Source organism: Mauremys reevesii, linkage group 13 (assembly GCF_016161935.1).
Source record: "Mauremys reevesii isolate NIE-2019 linkage group 13, ASM1616193v1, whole genome shotgun sequence".
NCBI classification, from domain to species: domain Eukaryota; kingdom Metazoa; phylum Chordata; order Testudines; family Geoemydidae; genus Mauremys; species Mauremys reevesii.
In genome coordinates, this window is record NC_052635.1 from 1,780,026 (window position 1) to 1,795,935 (window position 15,910).

Genomic DNA, 15,910 nt, shown 5'->3' on the forward strand with positions numbered 1-15,910 from the left:
TACTGCATAGAAATGGAGCCAAAAAGAAAAGCTGCCTGGTTCTCTTTGTTATCCTGGGGTGCCTCCTTGTGGCTACACTTAAAATAACTTCTCACCACTTTAAAAAATCCCTTTCCTACCTCAGAAAACACTGTTATTCCTTTGCACACTGTGTCGGTTGGTTAATTTGAGTGTCTCACCACATTTTACATCCCTGACATCTGGTGGTACATTATGAGGAGTGGGCAAAGGAATTTTAGGAATGTGCATTTGCATTGGAAAACCCACTCCACTTAGCATAACACACAGCAGCATGGGATGGTTATTTTCACACTGTGGAATCCCCAATTTCTTTGTTATTGGGGCAGGAAGTTAAAAAAGGGGCTGTTACCTTAATTATGTGAATGAGGAACTATGAGACTGCTTTATGACAAAAATGACTCAACCTACATTAAATAGTACTTGCTAGCCAAGGGACATGGGTTCCAAAACCCAGTGAAGGGAGAGAGGGTGGGGACTGGTGTGTGTACCTGATGGTATGGGCCCCTTTTGAGGGCCTGGAACACCAATTGCACTTCCTCCTCTCTCCACTGTTAAAGAGCAGAGCTAATTTTGAATCCTTTAGGAGTCTATCTAGAGGTTGCTGACCTGGATTCACATTGGGCCATGTGGCACTGGGGCTCTCCTACTACAAGTTGAAATCACTAAGAGCTGAAGTCACTAAAAGAACTAAGCTTACTGAGCGGAAATCACTGAGTGCTGTGTTAAGTAGTAGGAGAGCCTGAAGATCTATCACCAAGCAGCTGGCAGAGTGGAGCAGTCTGCAGCACGTTGGAGCAGCCCATGGAACAGTGAGCAGTGTGGAGCGGTTTGTGGGGGACGGCTGACGTGGTTCACGGGTCTGCTGGAGGAGCGGCACAGCTGGTGGAGTGGAGCCAGTCGTGGTGAAGGCTGCAGCAGAACTCCACGGAGAAGCGGGGCAGTCGGCCCTGGCCCACGTAAGGTGTCCCTTAGCACCCTGTGTGTGCGACCCCTCCCCCCATTTCCACCCAGGCTGGGGGGGGGTAAAACTCTGCAGATAAACTTTTGAACTCTGGGGTGGCACTGACCAGAGACTGAGACTTTTGGGTTGTTGGACTTTGGGGTGATTGGACTTAAGACCCTAAGGACAGTGCCAAATGTACTTGGAGGGGGGTTTTGCTTCTGGTTTGTTCCTCCTTTATTAAAAGGATTTTGCTACACTCAGACTTCGTGCTTGTGAGTGGGAAGTATTGCCTCCTGGAGGCGCCCGGGGGGGTGGTAGGTAATTGTCCCAGGTCACTGGGTGGGGGCTCGAGCCGGTTTTGCATTGCGTTATTGAAACGGAACCCCTGGATACTGAACCCGGCCCTTGTTGCTGCCAACTCAGAGGGGCAGAAGGGTTACATTTTTGGGGGCTCGTCCGGGATCCCTGGGTCAGTACCCCTCGCAAGCACCTGTTGAGTGTTCCACTGTATTGGGAAACAATTGTCTTTATATTTTGAGGGAATTACTGTTTGTATAATGGCTAATATGTCGGGTTTGTTGGGCCCCAGTCCTGCAGCTTCTAGCTCAGGGACGGCAGCTTCAGCCAATGATTGGGCACAAGCACTGGGGCATATATTGGAAAAGATTGTGTTGGCCTATGCTACGTCAAACTCTTGTCGTAAGTTAAGGTTATTTGCTGGGGAAGAGGAGTTTGAACCCTGGTTGGAGCATACCACTGAAATGCTGCGGGAGTGGGCCGTACCTGATGTAGAAAAGCGAAGGTGTCTAATAGAGAGCCTTAGTGGCCCAGCATTAGATGTACTTCGCACCCTGAAGCTCATTGACCCTAAGGTCAGTGTGAAGGACTGCCTAGAGGCCCTTGATAATACCTTTGGGAGCGTAGAGAGCCCTGAAGACAGTTACTGTAAATTCCTTGATTCCCGACAGGAAAGGGGTGAGAAAATTTCAGCCTATATACAGAGGCTGGAGAGACTACTTCAGAGAGCTGTTATGAGGGGAGCAGTGACTGCTGAGCAGATGGATCAGACCAGACTGGCTCAAGTTGTAAGAGGGACTCAGTATCAGAACCCGATTCTACTTCATCTCCGACTAAGAGAACGGCAGGATCATCCCCCCAGTTACTCCCAGCTGATAAAGGAGGTCAGGGAAGAGGAAGAAAGGCAGGCTGCCAGCGAGTGTTGGGAAGCCCAAACATTGGAACCAGCCAGCACAACGCCACTGCAAATGGCCAGTGTACTGATGGTGAGCACCACAGAGGAACTTGCCCAACAAATGCAGGTCCTGACGGAACGGATAGCTGAGCTGCAAAGCACCATTGACCGAGCTAAGATTTCCAGGAATAAGGAGCCTCAGACTGTGACAATGGAGAAGTCAATATCTAGAGCCACTATCGCACCCCGGCGAAGGGGGAAAGGACAATTCTTTTGCTACCGGTGTGGTCAGGATGGGCACAGTGCTGCTAACTGCCATAAGGAAGAGAACCCCTCCTTAGTATATGAAAAGCTGAGGATCAGTTGGGAGAGACCCAGTAGCTGTCAGAAGGTCTGGGAACGGAGACCACCTAGGCCTACAGGATTTGAAGATTCCCCCAGAAGAGACCGTCCAGCTGGGATCCCTGCAGGACTGATAGGGCCTCGAGCAGAGGTCATGGTGAGGATTGAAGGGGCGGAGTGTAAAGCCGTGCTTGACACTGGATCTCAAGTGACTATTATATTTCAGTCATTCTACCAACAGATGCTTAGGCACCTGCCTATACAGCCACTGACTGGCATTGGTCTGTGTGGCCTCAGCATGGATGAATACCCCTATCAAGGGTATGTCATAGTGCACCTTGAATTCCCAGAGGAGGTTGCTGGGGTAAGGGAAGAGGTAGACACAGCTGCCTTAATATGCCCTGACCCTAAAGGGACCTCTGATGTGTCTGTGCTGATAGGGACCAACTCCAGTCTCTTCAAGGTGCTTGCGGATTACTGCAGACGACGGGCTGGGGACCAGTACCTGAGTACCCTGATGATCCATACGCTTTGTGCTGAAGCCTATAGGAAGATTGAGAGCGCTAAAAAGGAGACATCTGAGCTGCCGATTGGAGCACTGAAGTACATGGGCACAACCCCCTTAGTAGTACCTGCAAGGACAGAGCAAGAGGTGCTTGTCATGAGTACCAGGCTGAAAGGCAGTAAAGGGGCATTAGCAATGATAGAGCAGCCAGTTGAAGGAGAGCTCCCGGAAGGAGTGCTGGTCCCCAGTGGAGTCATAACCCTACCTGCTGAAGCCCAGGAAAAGGTGACTATACTGATTGCTAATGAAACAAGTCGAGATGTTGTTGTGAAGCAAGGACAAAAGATAGCAGACCTCTTCGAGCCTGAATCAATTGTGAAACCCCAGTGCGAGACTCAAGTTCCAACAATAGACCCAGCAAAGTTTGACTTTGGAGATTCACCATTGTCGGAGGAGTGGAAAGATCGCCTGAGGAGGAAACTTTGTGAAAGGCCCAAGGTATTCTCACTGCATGAGTGGGATGTGGGATGTGCAAAAGGAGTAGAGCACAACATCAGACTACATGACTCCCGACCTTTCAGAGAGAGATCTAGGAGGCTTGCTCTCTCCGAGATGGAAGATGTGCGACAACATCTTCAAGAGCTGGCTGCAAATGGCATCATTACAGAGTCCCGCAGCTCATACGCCTCACCCATTGTGGTGGTCCGTAAAAAGAATGGGAAAATCCGGATGTGTATTGACTACCGCACCCTAAACCGCCGTACTGTGGTTGACCAGTACACAATGCCTCGAGTCCAAGATGCTTTAGACTGTTTGCTGGGAAGCCAGTGGTTCTCTGTGTTGGATCTTCGGAGTGGATACTACCAGATCCTCTGGGTGAAGAAGATAAGGAAAAGACAGCCTTCATCTGCCCATTAGGGTTTTATCAGTTCGAACGCATGCCCCAGGGGATTTCTGGAGCACCTGCCACATTTCAGCGTCTTATGGAGAAAGTTGTGGGAGACATGAATTTACTGCAAGTGTTAGTTTATTTGGATGACTTGATTGTGTTTGGAAGAACTTTGGAAGAGCATGAAGAAAGACTTCTTAAAGTGCTTGTTAGGTTGGAGGATTATGGTTTAAAGCTTTCAATTGACAAATGCCAGTTCTGCAGGACCTCGGTGAAGTATGTGGGCCACATCGTGTCCCAAGAGGGTGTGAGTACTGATCCTGATAAAATAGAAGCACTCACTACATGGCCACGTCCAAGCAACTACAGAGAACTCAAGACTTTCCTTGGGTTTAGTGGCTACTACCGTAGATTTGTGAAAAACTATGCTACAATTGTAAAACCCCTCAATGATCTTACCAGGGGATATCAGTCCAGCAAGAACAAATCTAAGACCAAGAATAAAGGGCCTTCTGTGCACAGACGCTATGGCCCCTTCGAACCCTTTGGGCCACGGTGGAATGAGAGATGTGAAAGGGCTTTTCGAGAAATCATTACTTGCCTAACTCATGCCCCTGTCCTAGTCTTTGCTGACCCAAGCAAGCCATTCATCCTGCATACTGATGCCAGTTTGGAGGGTCTGGGAGCAGTACTGTACCAGGAGATGGAAGGCACGCGTAAACCTGTAGCCTTTGCCAGCCGAGGACTGTCTGATAGTGAAACACGCTATCCCACTCACAAGCTGGAGTTCTTGGCCTTGAAATGGGCCATCACTGAGAAATTTCGAGACTACTTGTATGGTGCTCAGTTCCAGGTGTGGACAGACAACAACCCACTGACTTATGTATTAACAAGTGCTAAACTGGATGCTACAGGGCAAAGATGGGTGGCCGCTTTGGCTAGCTATGACTTCAGCATTCAATACCGATCAGGGAGAAGCAATGTAGATGCAGATGCATTGTCCAGGCGTCCACAAGCACCAGGAGTTGCTGTGATACCCACGGATGGAGTGAGAGCTATTTGCAGCGTGAGTCGCAGAGAGCCGGAGGCCCATGAGAGCCTTCATGGATGCGTTGCTGAAGCTCTGGGCCTGCCCCCTGAATGCGTGCCTTCTGCTTCGGTGAACTATATTGCTTTGGACCAATCTCCCTTGCCCGTGCTCAATGCGGCTGACTGGCAGGAAGCCCAGCTGCAAGATATTGACATTCGTGATACACTACTTGCCAAAGGGAGGGCGAGGCCCAGCTGCGGTTGTCCCACCTACCCCAGAGGGCAAACTACTATTGAGAGAATGGACCAAGCTAAAACTGATTCAGGGAGTGCTACACGCGTGATCACAGATCCTCTACAAAGGCAACGGAACCAACTAGTGCTGCCGAAAGAGTACAGAGGCCTGGCCATGAGGGCCCTGCATGATGACTTTGGACATTTAGGGATGGAGAGGACCCTGGAACTTACCCGCAGTAGGTTCTATTGGCCCCGGATGGCTGAAGATGTTCGCAGAAAATGTGAGACCTGCGCTCGATGTGTTCAAAGGAAAACTCTGCCCACGAGGGCTGCATATCTGAAGAACATCACCAGCAATAAACCTCTGGAGCTGGTATGCATTGATTTCTTGTCTTTAGAAGTGGACAAAAGGAATATTGGGAACATTCTAGTAGTGACCGACCATTACACGCGATATGCGCAGGCATATCCCACACGTGATCAGAAGGCCACCACTGTCGCTCGAGTACTATGGGAAAAATATTTCTCAGTTTATGGATTCCCAGCCCGGATACACTCGGATCAGGACGAGACTTTGAGTCACCTTCTGAAGGAGGTGCTGAGGATAGCAGGAATTAAAAAGTCGAGGACAACGCCGTATCACCCGCAGGGTGACCCTCAGCCAGAGAGGTTCAACCGAACCCTGTTAGATATGTTAGGGACTTTGCGGCCAGAGCAGAAGGCAACCTGGAGCCAACATGTTGCATTTCTGGTGCACGCCTACAACGCCACCAAGAACGATGCTACGGGAGTCACCCCATATCTCTTGATGTTTGGGCGAGAACCAAGATTACCCATAGACCTGTGCTTTGGTGTATCAGAGGATGGCGATAGCTATGAAACCCATCAGCAATATGTATCCCGACTACGAGAAAAGCTGCGGGATGCTTACCACTTAGCTACATCTGCAGCTCGGAAGAATGCAGACCGCAACAAACATCGATATGATTCTAGAGTACGTCTGCAAGAGCTCCAGCCAGGGGACAGAGTCCTGCTGCGAAATTTGGGTATTGCTGGCAAACACAAGATAGCTGACAGATGGAAAGCAATACCTTACTTGGTGATGGAAAAGCTAGAGACCTGCCGGTCTACAAGATCAAACCTGAAGAGGGTCCAGGGCAGACAAAGACCGTGCATAGAAACCTTTTGCTCCCGGTGGGGGAATTGGTAGGCAGCCCTTATGAGATGGACCACAACAGGGCAATTGGGCAGAACGAAGGTGCTGTACCAAAGCCACCTCCCAACGTGGACAGCCGGCCTCCTGCAGCTAACCTACCCCTACTCAGCACATCTGAGAGTGAGTCTGAGGAGGAAGACACAACCATGGTGTATCCTAGGATGAAGACAAGATTGCAGTCTCGATCAGCTGAATCAAAAGAGACTACCTCCTCTTCCGCCCTAAACCCCATGGCAGAAGTATTTAGGCCCATTCCTGACACTCCTGAGCCACTGGTGGAACCCCCGTGTAATGACTTACACAGATTATTGGACAGTGGCGACATACAGATGGAAGATGTCCCAAGCACCTTCGATCCTCCACGGTTAGAACTAGAAATGCAGGGGCCTATGCCAGTATCCGAGGAACTCACAGGAAACCTCCCCATCCGTCACTCAAGAGGATGTCCCCCCTACCACAGCAATAGAGATTCTCCATAGGCGAGACAGAGTAATAAGACCAGTGAAACGGCTAACTTACGATGCACCTGGGGTGATTAGTGAGGAGCCAATACATTTAGCACACAGGTTTGTGAAAGCTAAAGTGGGCTATCTGAGGCCCTTTGGAGGGGACCAGTAAGTTGTATAGTAGGGAATGTGATTTGTCGGGACGACAAATTCTCGGCTGGGGGGAGGATGTAAGCAGAGTCAGGATGAGATCTACCCTGACATCTGGTGGTACATTATGAGGAGTGGGCAAAGGAATTTTAGGAATGTGCATTTGCATTGGAAAACCCACTCCACTTAGCATAACACACAGCAGCATGGGATGGTTATTTTCACACTGTGGAATCCCCAATTTCTTTGTTATTGGGGCAGGAAGTTAAAAAAGGGGCTGTTACCTTAATTATGTGAATGAGGAACTATGAGACTGCTTTATGACAAAAATGACTCAACCTACATTAAATAGTACTTGCTAGCCAAGGGACATGGGTTCCAAAACCCAGTGAAGGGAGAGAGGGTGGGGACTGGTGTGTGTACCTGATGGTATGGGCCCCTTTTGAGGGCCTGGAACACCAATTGCACTTCCTCCTCTCTCCACTGTTAAAGAGCAGAGCTAATTTTGAATCCTTTAGGAGTCTATCTAGAGGTTGCTGACCTGGATTCACATTGGGCCATGTGGCACTGGGGCTCTCCTACTACAAGTTGAAATCACTAAGAGCTGAAGTCACTAAAAGAACTAAGCTTACTGAGCGGAAATCACTGAGTGCTGTGTTAAGTAGTAGGAGAGCCTGAAGATCTATCACCAAGCAGCTGGCAGAGTGGAGCAGTCTGCAGCACGTTGGAGCAGCCCATGGAACAGTGAGCAGTGTGGAGCGGTTTGTGGGGGACGGCTGACATGGTTCACGGGTCTGCTGGAGGAGCGGCACAGCTGGTGGAGTGGAGCCAGTCGTGGTGAAGGCTGCAGCAGAACTCCACGGAGAAGCGGGGCAGTCGGCCCTGGCCCACGTAAGGTGTCCCTTAGCACCCTGTGTGTGCGACCCCCCCCATTTCCACCCAGGCTGGGGGGGGTAAAACTCTGCAGATAAACTTTTGAACTCTGGGGTGGCACTGACCAGAGACTGAGACTTTTGGGTTGTTGGACTTTGGGGTGATTGGACTTAAGACCCTAAGGACAGTGCCAAATGTACTTGGAGGGGGGTTTTGCTTCTGGTTTGTTCCTCCTTTATTAAAAGGATTTTGCTACACTCAGACTTCGTGCTTGCGAGTGGGGAAGTATTGCCTCCTGGAGGCGCCCGGGGGGGTGGTAGGTAATTGTCCCAGGTCACTGGGTGGGGGCTCGAGCCGGTTTTGCATTGCGTTATTGAAACGGAACCCCTGGATACTGAACCCGGCCCTTGTTGCTGCCAACTCAGAGGGGCAGAAGGGTTACATGAGTGTCTCACCACATTTTACATCCTGGTTCATTTGTGTGAGAACAGAGGTGTTGAGACAATTCTGCGAATGTCCCAGACTGGAATAAGCATGTCTTAAAAAACAAAAAATCAAGGGCTGGAAAAAATGTCTGAAAAGGAGGGATTTAGGGAACCCAGTCTGTTTAGTTTATCAAAAAGGAGATTGAGAGATGGCCTGGTGACTCTTGGGAAGAAAATACCAGCGACCAAAGGGCTCCTGAATCTATTAGAGAAAGTTCTAACAAGAACCAGGGCCGCCCAGAGGCTTCAGGGGGCCTGGGGCAAAGCGGGGGAGCTGCGGCGGCAGTCCGGGTCTTCGGCAGGGGGGCCCTTCAGTCGCTCCGTGTCTTAGGCAGCACTGAAGGGCCCCCCCTCCGCTGCTGAAATGCCACCGAAGACCCGGACTGCTGCCGGCCCAGGGCTCACGGAGCCCCTGCCCCACTTCCCGCCCTCCCGGCCGGCCCCGACAAGAACCAATGTAGGAAGTTAAAGCCAGCCACATTTAAACTGGAAATAAACCACAACTTTTTAGTGGTGACAACTGGAACAAACTATTGAGGGAAGTGGCAGATTCTTGGGCCTGTGATAAATCTGTGAATCTGTTAATGGAAGAGCCCATTGTAATATTCATCCACTGGGGCAAATTCCAGGCCTGCTTTGATCCACACAAGAGAATAATGGTCTACTACTGGAGTCAACCAAGGGAGCGGCTCCTTTTATATCCAGGTTCAATTCCCAGCAGAGCTTGTCAGAAAGTAGAGTGTTTTGTTTTGTTTTGTTTCCCTGCAGAAAAGTGTCAATGAAAACAAAACAAAAAGTGTAACTTTTTCAACAAAAATCAAAACTGTTGTCCAATGTTTTTGGTTTACTGAGGAAACTAGAAAAATTTCCAGAGAACCCACACATTTTTCATGGAAACTTTTGTTTAATCAAGAAGCCAATTTTCTATCAAAAAGAATTGACAGGGAAAGTTTGGACAAGCTTTCGTCCCTCATTCAGCAAGGAGCCATGAGGAGGGCTGGTAATATGTGCGTTGTCTATAGTCAGATGTTTTTTCATCAATACTCAGAGTCTTGGATTTTGGGATTTGATGGTATTTGGGATCTCAGCTCCCTTTAGGCACCTCTGAAAATCTCTGCCTCTCACACGTGCTCAAGGCCTCTTTAGGTTTGACATTAGCGCTGGGTGGGGACTGGAGTTCTGTTTCATGAAACAGCCCGTGAATCTGAATTTCTTTCCATTCTGAAATAGAATGAAAACAAATTTCAAATTTGTCCATGTCACAATTTAAAAAAAATAATAATATTTTGGGGTCAGTCAGGATTTTTAATTCTGATTCGGGCCTTTCAAAAAACTTTTACTTTTTTTTTTTTTAAATTTAAAGCAATAGTCCTTTCCAAATGAAACTCAGTTGAAAAGCTGTTTAAATGGGATGTAACAAGATTACCGAAATGCTTCCCTTAATGTTGTTGAAAACATAATTTCACATAAATCAACATTGTTTTTGAGCCACTTTGATTTCCACAAAAGATGACATTTTCCATCAAAATTGTTTGGTTTAAAAATTTCCCCCAGACACATGGCAGACAATACTCTAAGTGTCATTAGCTCCAGCCCTCGAGTTTCTCTTGAGCCACATACCCAGATAGACAGACATGTTCATGAGTGCTTCAGTCGCATGAGATTTTAGATGCTCAATTCTCATTCAAATGCCCCCAACTGCCATGAAAATAAATAGGCATTTGGGTATCTGATTCCCAGAGGCAAACTCAGAAATCCCAGCGTCTATGCCCTCTTGGTGAAAAGACCAAGAGAGACTCTCTCATTGATATATCAGGATATTTGGTCCTTGCCCTGAGGTTACCAGCACTTATTGGTGTGTGTGATGCTATGGGCTGTTCTCCAAAACTGTGGCCTAATGATTCCAGACCAGCAATGTGCTTCCAAATTGCTGCCCTGGAGAAGACAGAAATTGATTAGGCCTGGGGATAGAAACTAACAGCTGCATTGCTGAAAGCACAGTGATGTCTCTGTAACTCGCCTTCAGTAACAGTATCCTAACGCAAGTGCTCAGGCATTATGTTACTGGGAGTCACAACAATACACAGAGAGAGACGGGGAGACTCCAGTGGACTAGAGAAGATCGCTAGATGTGGGTGGATGGACAGACAGACAGACACTGCGGGGGGGAGGATGGATGGATAGAGAATGTGGAGGAAAGGAGGCCTACTGAGGAAGACTAATAGATGTTTAAGGCCAGAATGGACCATTAGAACATCCAGTCTGACCTACATGGAATTTCAGTGGGTATGGGGCACCTCATTCCCTTAGGCTTGTTTGAACTGTCTGCTTCTCCTCCTGACTCTAGTCCCACAAATGAAAGCAGCAGATCAATAACAAGTGAGGCATCTGAAGAAGACTGCCAAGTAATTCTACATAGAAAAAACATCTTTTGCTGCCCTCACCCTTGTCACTTACTTGGCCGGACAATCAGTTTAGTGCCAGATCCAAAAATCAACCTGTCTGCTGCTCCTGTATATGGCACAGTGATTTAGAGCCGAGCAAAAACTCCCCTCGCTTACTCTAGCCTCAACAGGGCTTACAAGTTTGGGGGCAAAGTAGGAGCCTGATGATTTTGGAGAAGCTCTTGAGCTCATGTGAACTGGCACCTGAGCCATTGATTTCAGTGGTGTTACATCAATGCACATCAGCTGGGATCCCACCCCATTGACTCCAATGGGGCTATGATTGGTTTATACCAACTGAGGATCAGGCCCCATTGACCGTGGAGCTATGGCTGATTTCCAGCAGCTGGGAAGCTGGTCAATGACTCCAGGGGCGCTAAGCCCAGTTTATACCAGCTCCAGAGATTCCTGCCGATAACCCCACATGGCTGGAATCTTTCTGGATCAAACCAACTGAAGGTACCTACCGGGTTCAACCAGCAGTTTAGTTCCCTTTCCAAAGATAAGTTTGTTCGTGTTTCCTGAACACGCACTGTGAGGATCCCCCTTACAAAAAGGGTCTTTACTGAGTCACTGCTCATTTCCTAGTCCCTCCAGAAACCTGCTGTGCACCTCACACCAACTCCTTGGTGATTTCACGATTGTCTAGCCACAAACCAATTGTGTACCATGGAATCATACACTTTAGATTTGGAAAAGACCTCTCTCTCTCTCTCTCTCTCTCTCTCTCTCTCTCACCAAATGGTCAGACTGCCTCTAGTAACTGTTTGAATATGAAAGAGATATATTACATTGTACATACTGTGCAGCACAAAACCACTTACATGGTTTAACAGAGAGGTTGGTTCCCTTCCCAAAGATGAGCTTAGCGCTGCTTCCCCCATAGTTCCCACAGCAATACACAGCCTTACAAGAGCCGACTATGGGAGAGCGAGAACCTATTCCTCCACAGAGAAAGGCTTCCTACCTTTACATCTTTGCTGCTTTGGCAGAGGACAGGGTTTCTCAAACAGGGGTCGCTGCTTGTGTAGGGAAAGCCTCTGGCGGGCCGGGCCGATGTGTTTACCTGCCCCATCCGCGGGTCCCGCCGATCACGGCTCCCACTGGCCGCAGATCAGTGTTCCCATTGGCCCGGAGCTGCGATCGGCCGGACCTGCGGGTGGGGCAGGTAAACACACCGGCCCGGCCCGCCAGAGGCTTTCCCTACACAAGCGGCGACCCCTGTTTGAGAAACCCTGGCATAGGAGATTAAGGGCCCAGGGATCACGAATTGCCTTCTTTCCCTAATAAAACTGAGTTTAGACCCATACAATTACTGCCATATCCCCAACCAATTATAAATTCAGTGTTATGAACATTACTCTTCCTTTAGATTTGCCACAATGAAGTGAAGTCCTGTTAGTACATATGGAATGAGCTCTGTTATTTGTCCATCCTCTCTCTATCCCCACTCATCATCCATGTATACATCTAAGCAATGGTACAGCCATCAGAACAGTATCGGAGCAACTCTGGAAATGTATATATTGCATTTGCAGAAATTCTATTAAAACCTCACTGCTCACTTGGTTTGACAGTTTCATTCCCTTTCCAAAAGTTAGCTTGGTGCCGAATCCTCCAGAATCCCCACAGCAGCTCATAGCTTTACAAGAACCACAGAGCGAGAAGAAAAAGCCTTTTCCTGTCCAGTGGAAGGCTCCCTGCACTTCCATCCTTGGTCAGATAATACAGGAGGGTTAAGGATCTAGGGCCAGAAGTTTAAAGGTAGCTGAAGATGCAGATAGGCACAGAGTGGGAATTTCAATACAGCCTTCTTGCCTAATTCAGAGGTGGTTGGGTACCGAGGTGCTTTTGGAAAGATGCCCTGTCAGCACCTTCAGTTAGGAAGTTTTTCCTAATGTCTAAACCTTCGCCCAGAGGTTAAGGAGGACAAATTTTCTCCCTCCTCCTCCTTGTAACAGCCTTTTATGTACTTGAAACCTGTTGTTATGTCCCCTCTGCCTTCTTTTTTGCAGACTAAACAAACCCAGTTTTTTCAATCTTCCCTCCTAGGCCATGGTTTCTACACCTTTCACCATTTTTGTTGCTCTTCTTAGGATTTTCTCCAATTTGTTCACATCTTTCCTGAAATGTGGTGCTCAGAATTGGACACAAGACTCCAACTGAGGCCTAATCAGCAGGGAGTAGAGCAGAAGAATCACTTCTCTTGTCTTGCGCACAGCACTCCTGCTAATACCTCTGTAGCTCCTACCTGGGAGGGCTGGGAAGCAGCCCTGGAGAGGGCTGCAGCTCTAAAAGCCTGGGCTGATTAGGGAAGCGGCTGCAGCTGGGCCACGCCCCAATCAGGCCCCAGCTGGCCTGTATAAAAAGGCTGTGACGCAGGAGCCCAAACAGCCTCTGTCTGCCTGCAGAGGGAGATGGGCCTGGCTGCAGGGAGCTGGACACAGGGTACCTGAGGGGAGCAGGGCTGGGGAAAGGCAGAGGAGCTGGGGAGCTCCAGCCTGGAAAGCCCCAGGCTGTGGCCTAGCATTGGGCCAACAGGTACTGGGGGTTGCAGAGGCAGCCCAGGGGTAGGCCAAGGCAGCAGGTCCAACCCCCCCTTGCCAGTGATGAGTGGCTGACACTGCAGTCAGCCCCAGGGCACGGGGGCTAGACAGTGACTGGCAGTAGCCGTATACTGAGGTGAGCCGGGGATAGTGGGTGGGGGTCTCCCAGGGAGGGGAGACCCTGAGAGAAAGGGGTTACTGCCGGGGGGCAGGGCACCAGAGTCCAGAGAGGGACACGGGGGGGGGGAAGCGGTAGTGGATCACTGGCCTGCAGAGGGTGCTCTGGGCTGGAAATTGAGCTAATTCCCTGAGCGACCAGCAGGAGGCGCCGCAGGGGTGAATCTGCACCCTTACAACCTCCCAGAATCACATTTGCTTTTTTTGCAATGGTGTTACACTGACTCATATTTAACTTGTGGTCCACTATGACCCCCAGATCCCTTTCCGCAGTGCCCCTTCCTAGGCAGCCATTATGTGGCACCAAGCCCAATGGGCTCCTGGGGTAGCTCCTCTGTAGTATAAACAACAATCCTGGAGGCCAAGGCTGGGATTCTCCAATGAGCCAAAGGCGGTTCGGCCCCCACAGTTTCTGGGGCTGAGAGCTTCTATCGAGTTATTTTTCTGAGACGCAATGTGCATTGGTATTAATTTGTCCCTGGGTTGTTCCAATGTATAATACAGGCAATGTCACACCACAATTGTCTGTGCGGTTTTCTGTGTAGGTGCTTTTTAAACTAATGCTTCCGTTCCAGGTTCTGTGAAAGTTGTTAAAGTCCCACAGCTGAGAATCGCGTGAAGCACTGATTTCATTCACTCATGAGCTTTTCCTTGAACCCTCTATATAGGGCCAGGTTTCTAAAGAGGTTCCACTTGTGAGGTTTGCACACTGCAATATGTGTGTGTGAATCTGCACCTGGGAAACGGGTCAAGATGCAGAATTTGGATCCCAGAGATGGGCCTGGTGACTTCAGGTTGCAAATCAGTGCCCAGAACTGACTGTTTTAATTTGACGGGGAAAGAAAACACCTTTTCAATGGAAAATGGCCCTTCACACTACTCATTTTCACGTGGTGCAAAATGTGGGGTTTTTTCTTTTTTTTTTCTTTTTTAGTCAAAATGGAATGAATCTAAAAATTTCATTTTAGTTCAAGTTGAAGTTAAATGAAAAAAATAAATAAATCAGGTTTTGATTTTTCATATCCTTCCTGCACCTCCTTTCCCCTCCCTCCCATTGGACAAAACAGTGGCTGGGCAAAAGGGAGGAGACCATTTGATTTGAAACAAATTACTAACAGACTTTAAATTTTTTTATTGAATCCTCAAAAAAAAATCACAGAAAATACTTAACATTTTTCACCAGTTCCGCCAAAAAATAGCAGTATAAATAAATAGTATGATTAAGGCGCTGTTTTCATCACAGAGCCCATCGAAGTCACAAATTCTGTGACCTCCGACTCCTGCAGCAGCCCGTGCGGCTGGCCTGGGAGCTGCCTGAGCCACCTATCTTGGGTACCTCCACCTCCCAGCAGTAGGACTTTGGGTATGCGGGGGCTCAGGGCTGAGGTGCAGTGCAGTGCTTACCTGGGGGGGCTCCCCTCCCAGCTCCATGGGATGCCTCTGCCAGCAGGCACCGCCCCTGCAGCTCCCATTGGCTTTGGTTCCCAGCCAATGGGAGCTGCAGAACTGGGGCTTGGGGTGGAGCAGAGGCAGCAAGTGAAGCTAGGAGCTGGAGGTCACCACTGCCCTGGAGCCGAGTCGGGAACCTGCCAACCCTGCCCCCCGGGCCAGCACCCGTGGCGCCCCCCCGGTCCTCCCCCCGAACTTCCCCCTCCAAGTTTTAGCCAGGGGTATATAGTACAAGTCATAGACGGGGCCGCCCAGAGTGGGTGGCAAGTGGGGCAATTTGCCCTGGGCCCCGCAGGGGCCCCCATAAGAGCTTTTCAGGGCCTCTGGAGCAGGGTCCTTCACTCACTCCGGGGCCTCTGGAAAACTCTCGTGGGGCCCGGGCCCCCGGAGCTGCTTCCGCTCCGGGTCTCTGGTGTGGGGGGATCCTTCATCCCCGGTGCGGAAGGACCCCCTGCCGCCGAATTACCGCCAAAGTGGGGCCTGCTGCCGAAGTGCCAGGTCCCACTTCAGCAGTAATTCGGCGGCGGGAGGCCCCTGCTGCAGGTCTTCGGGGCAGTTTGGCAGCGGGTCCCGGAGTGGAAGGACCCCCCCCCGCCTTCGAATTACCGCTGACGTGGGGGCCCACCACTGCCAAAGATCCCAGGGCCCCTGAATCCTCTGGGAGGCCCTGATCATAGACAGGTCACGTGCTGTGAATTTTTGATTACTGCCTTTCACCTGTCCATGACTAAAATACGTGTGACTAAAATGTAGCCTTAACTGTGATTACTGTATTTCTTGTGAGGCTGGTTATCCATTGAAACAAGCCCCAGAGGGAAGTGGTGGAGGAGTCTTTGTCTCTCAATGTCCTCAAATGGAGATTTAATGCTTTAGTCAAACACAAGTTCTCAAACTCACGGCAGGGCTGGCTGGGTGGTTAATGACCTGTGATGTACAAGAGAACAGAGAGATGGTCTAATGGTCCCT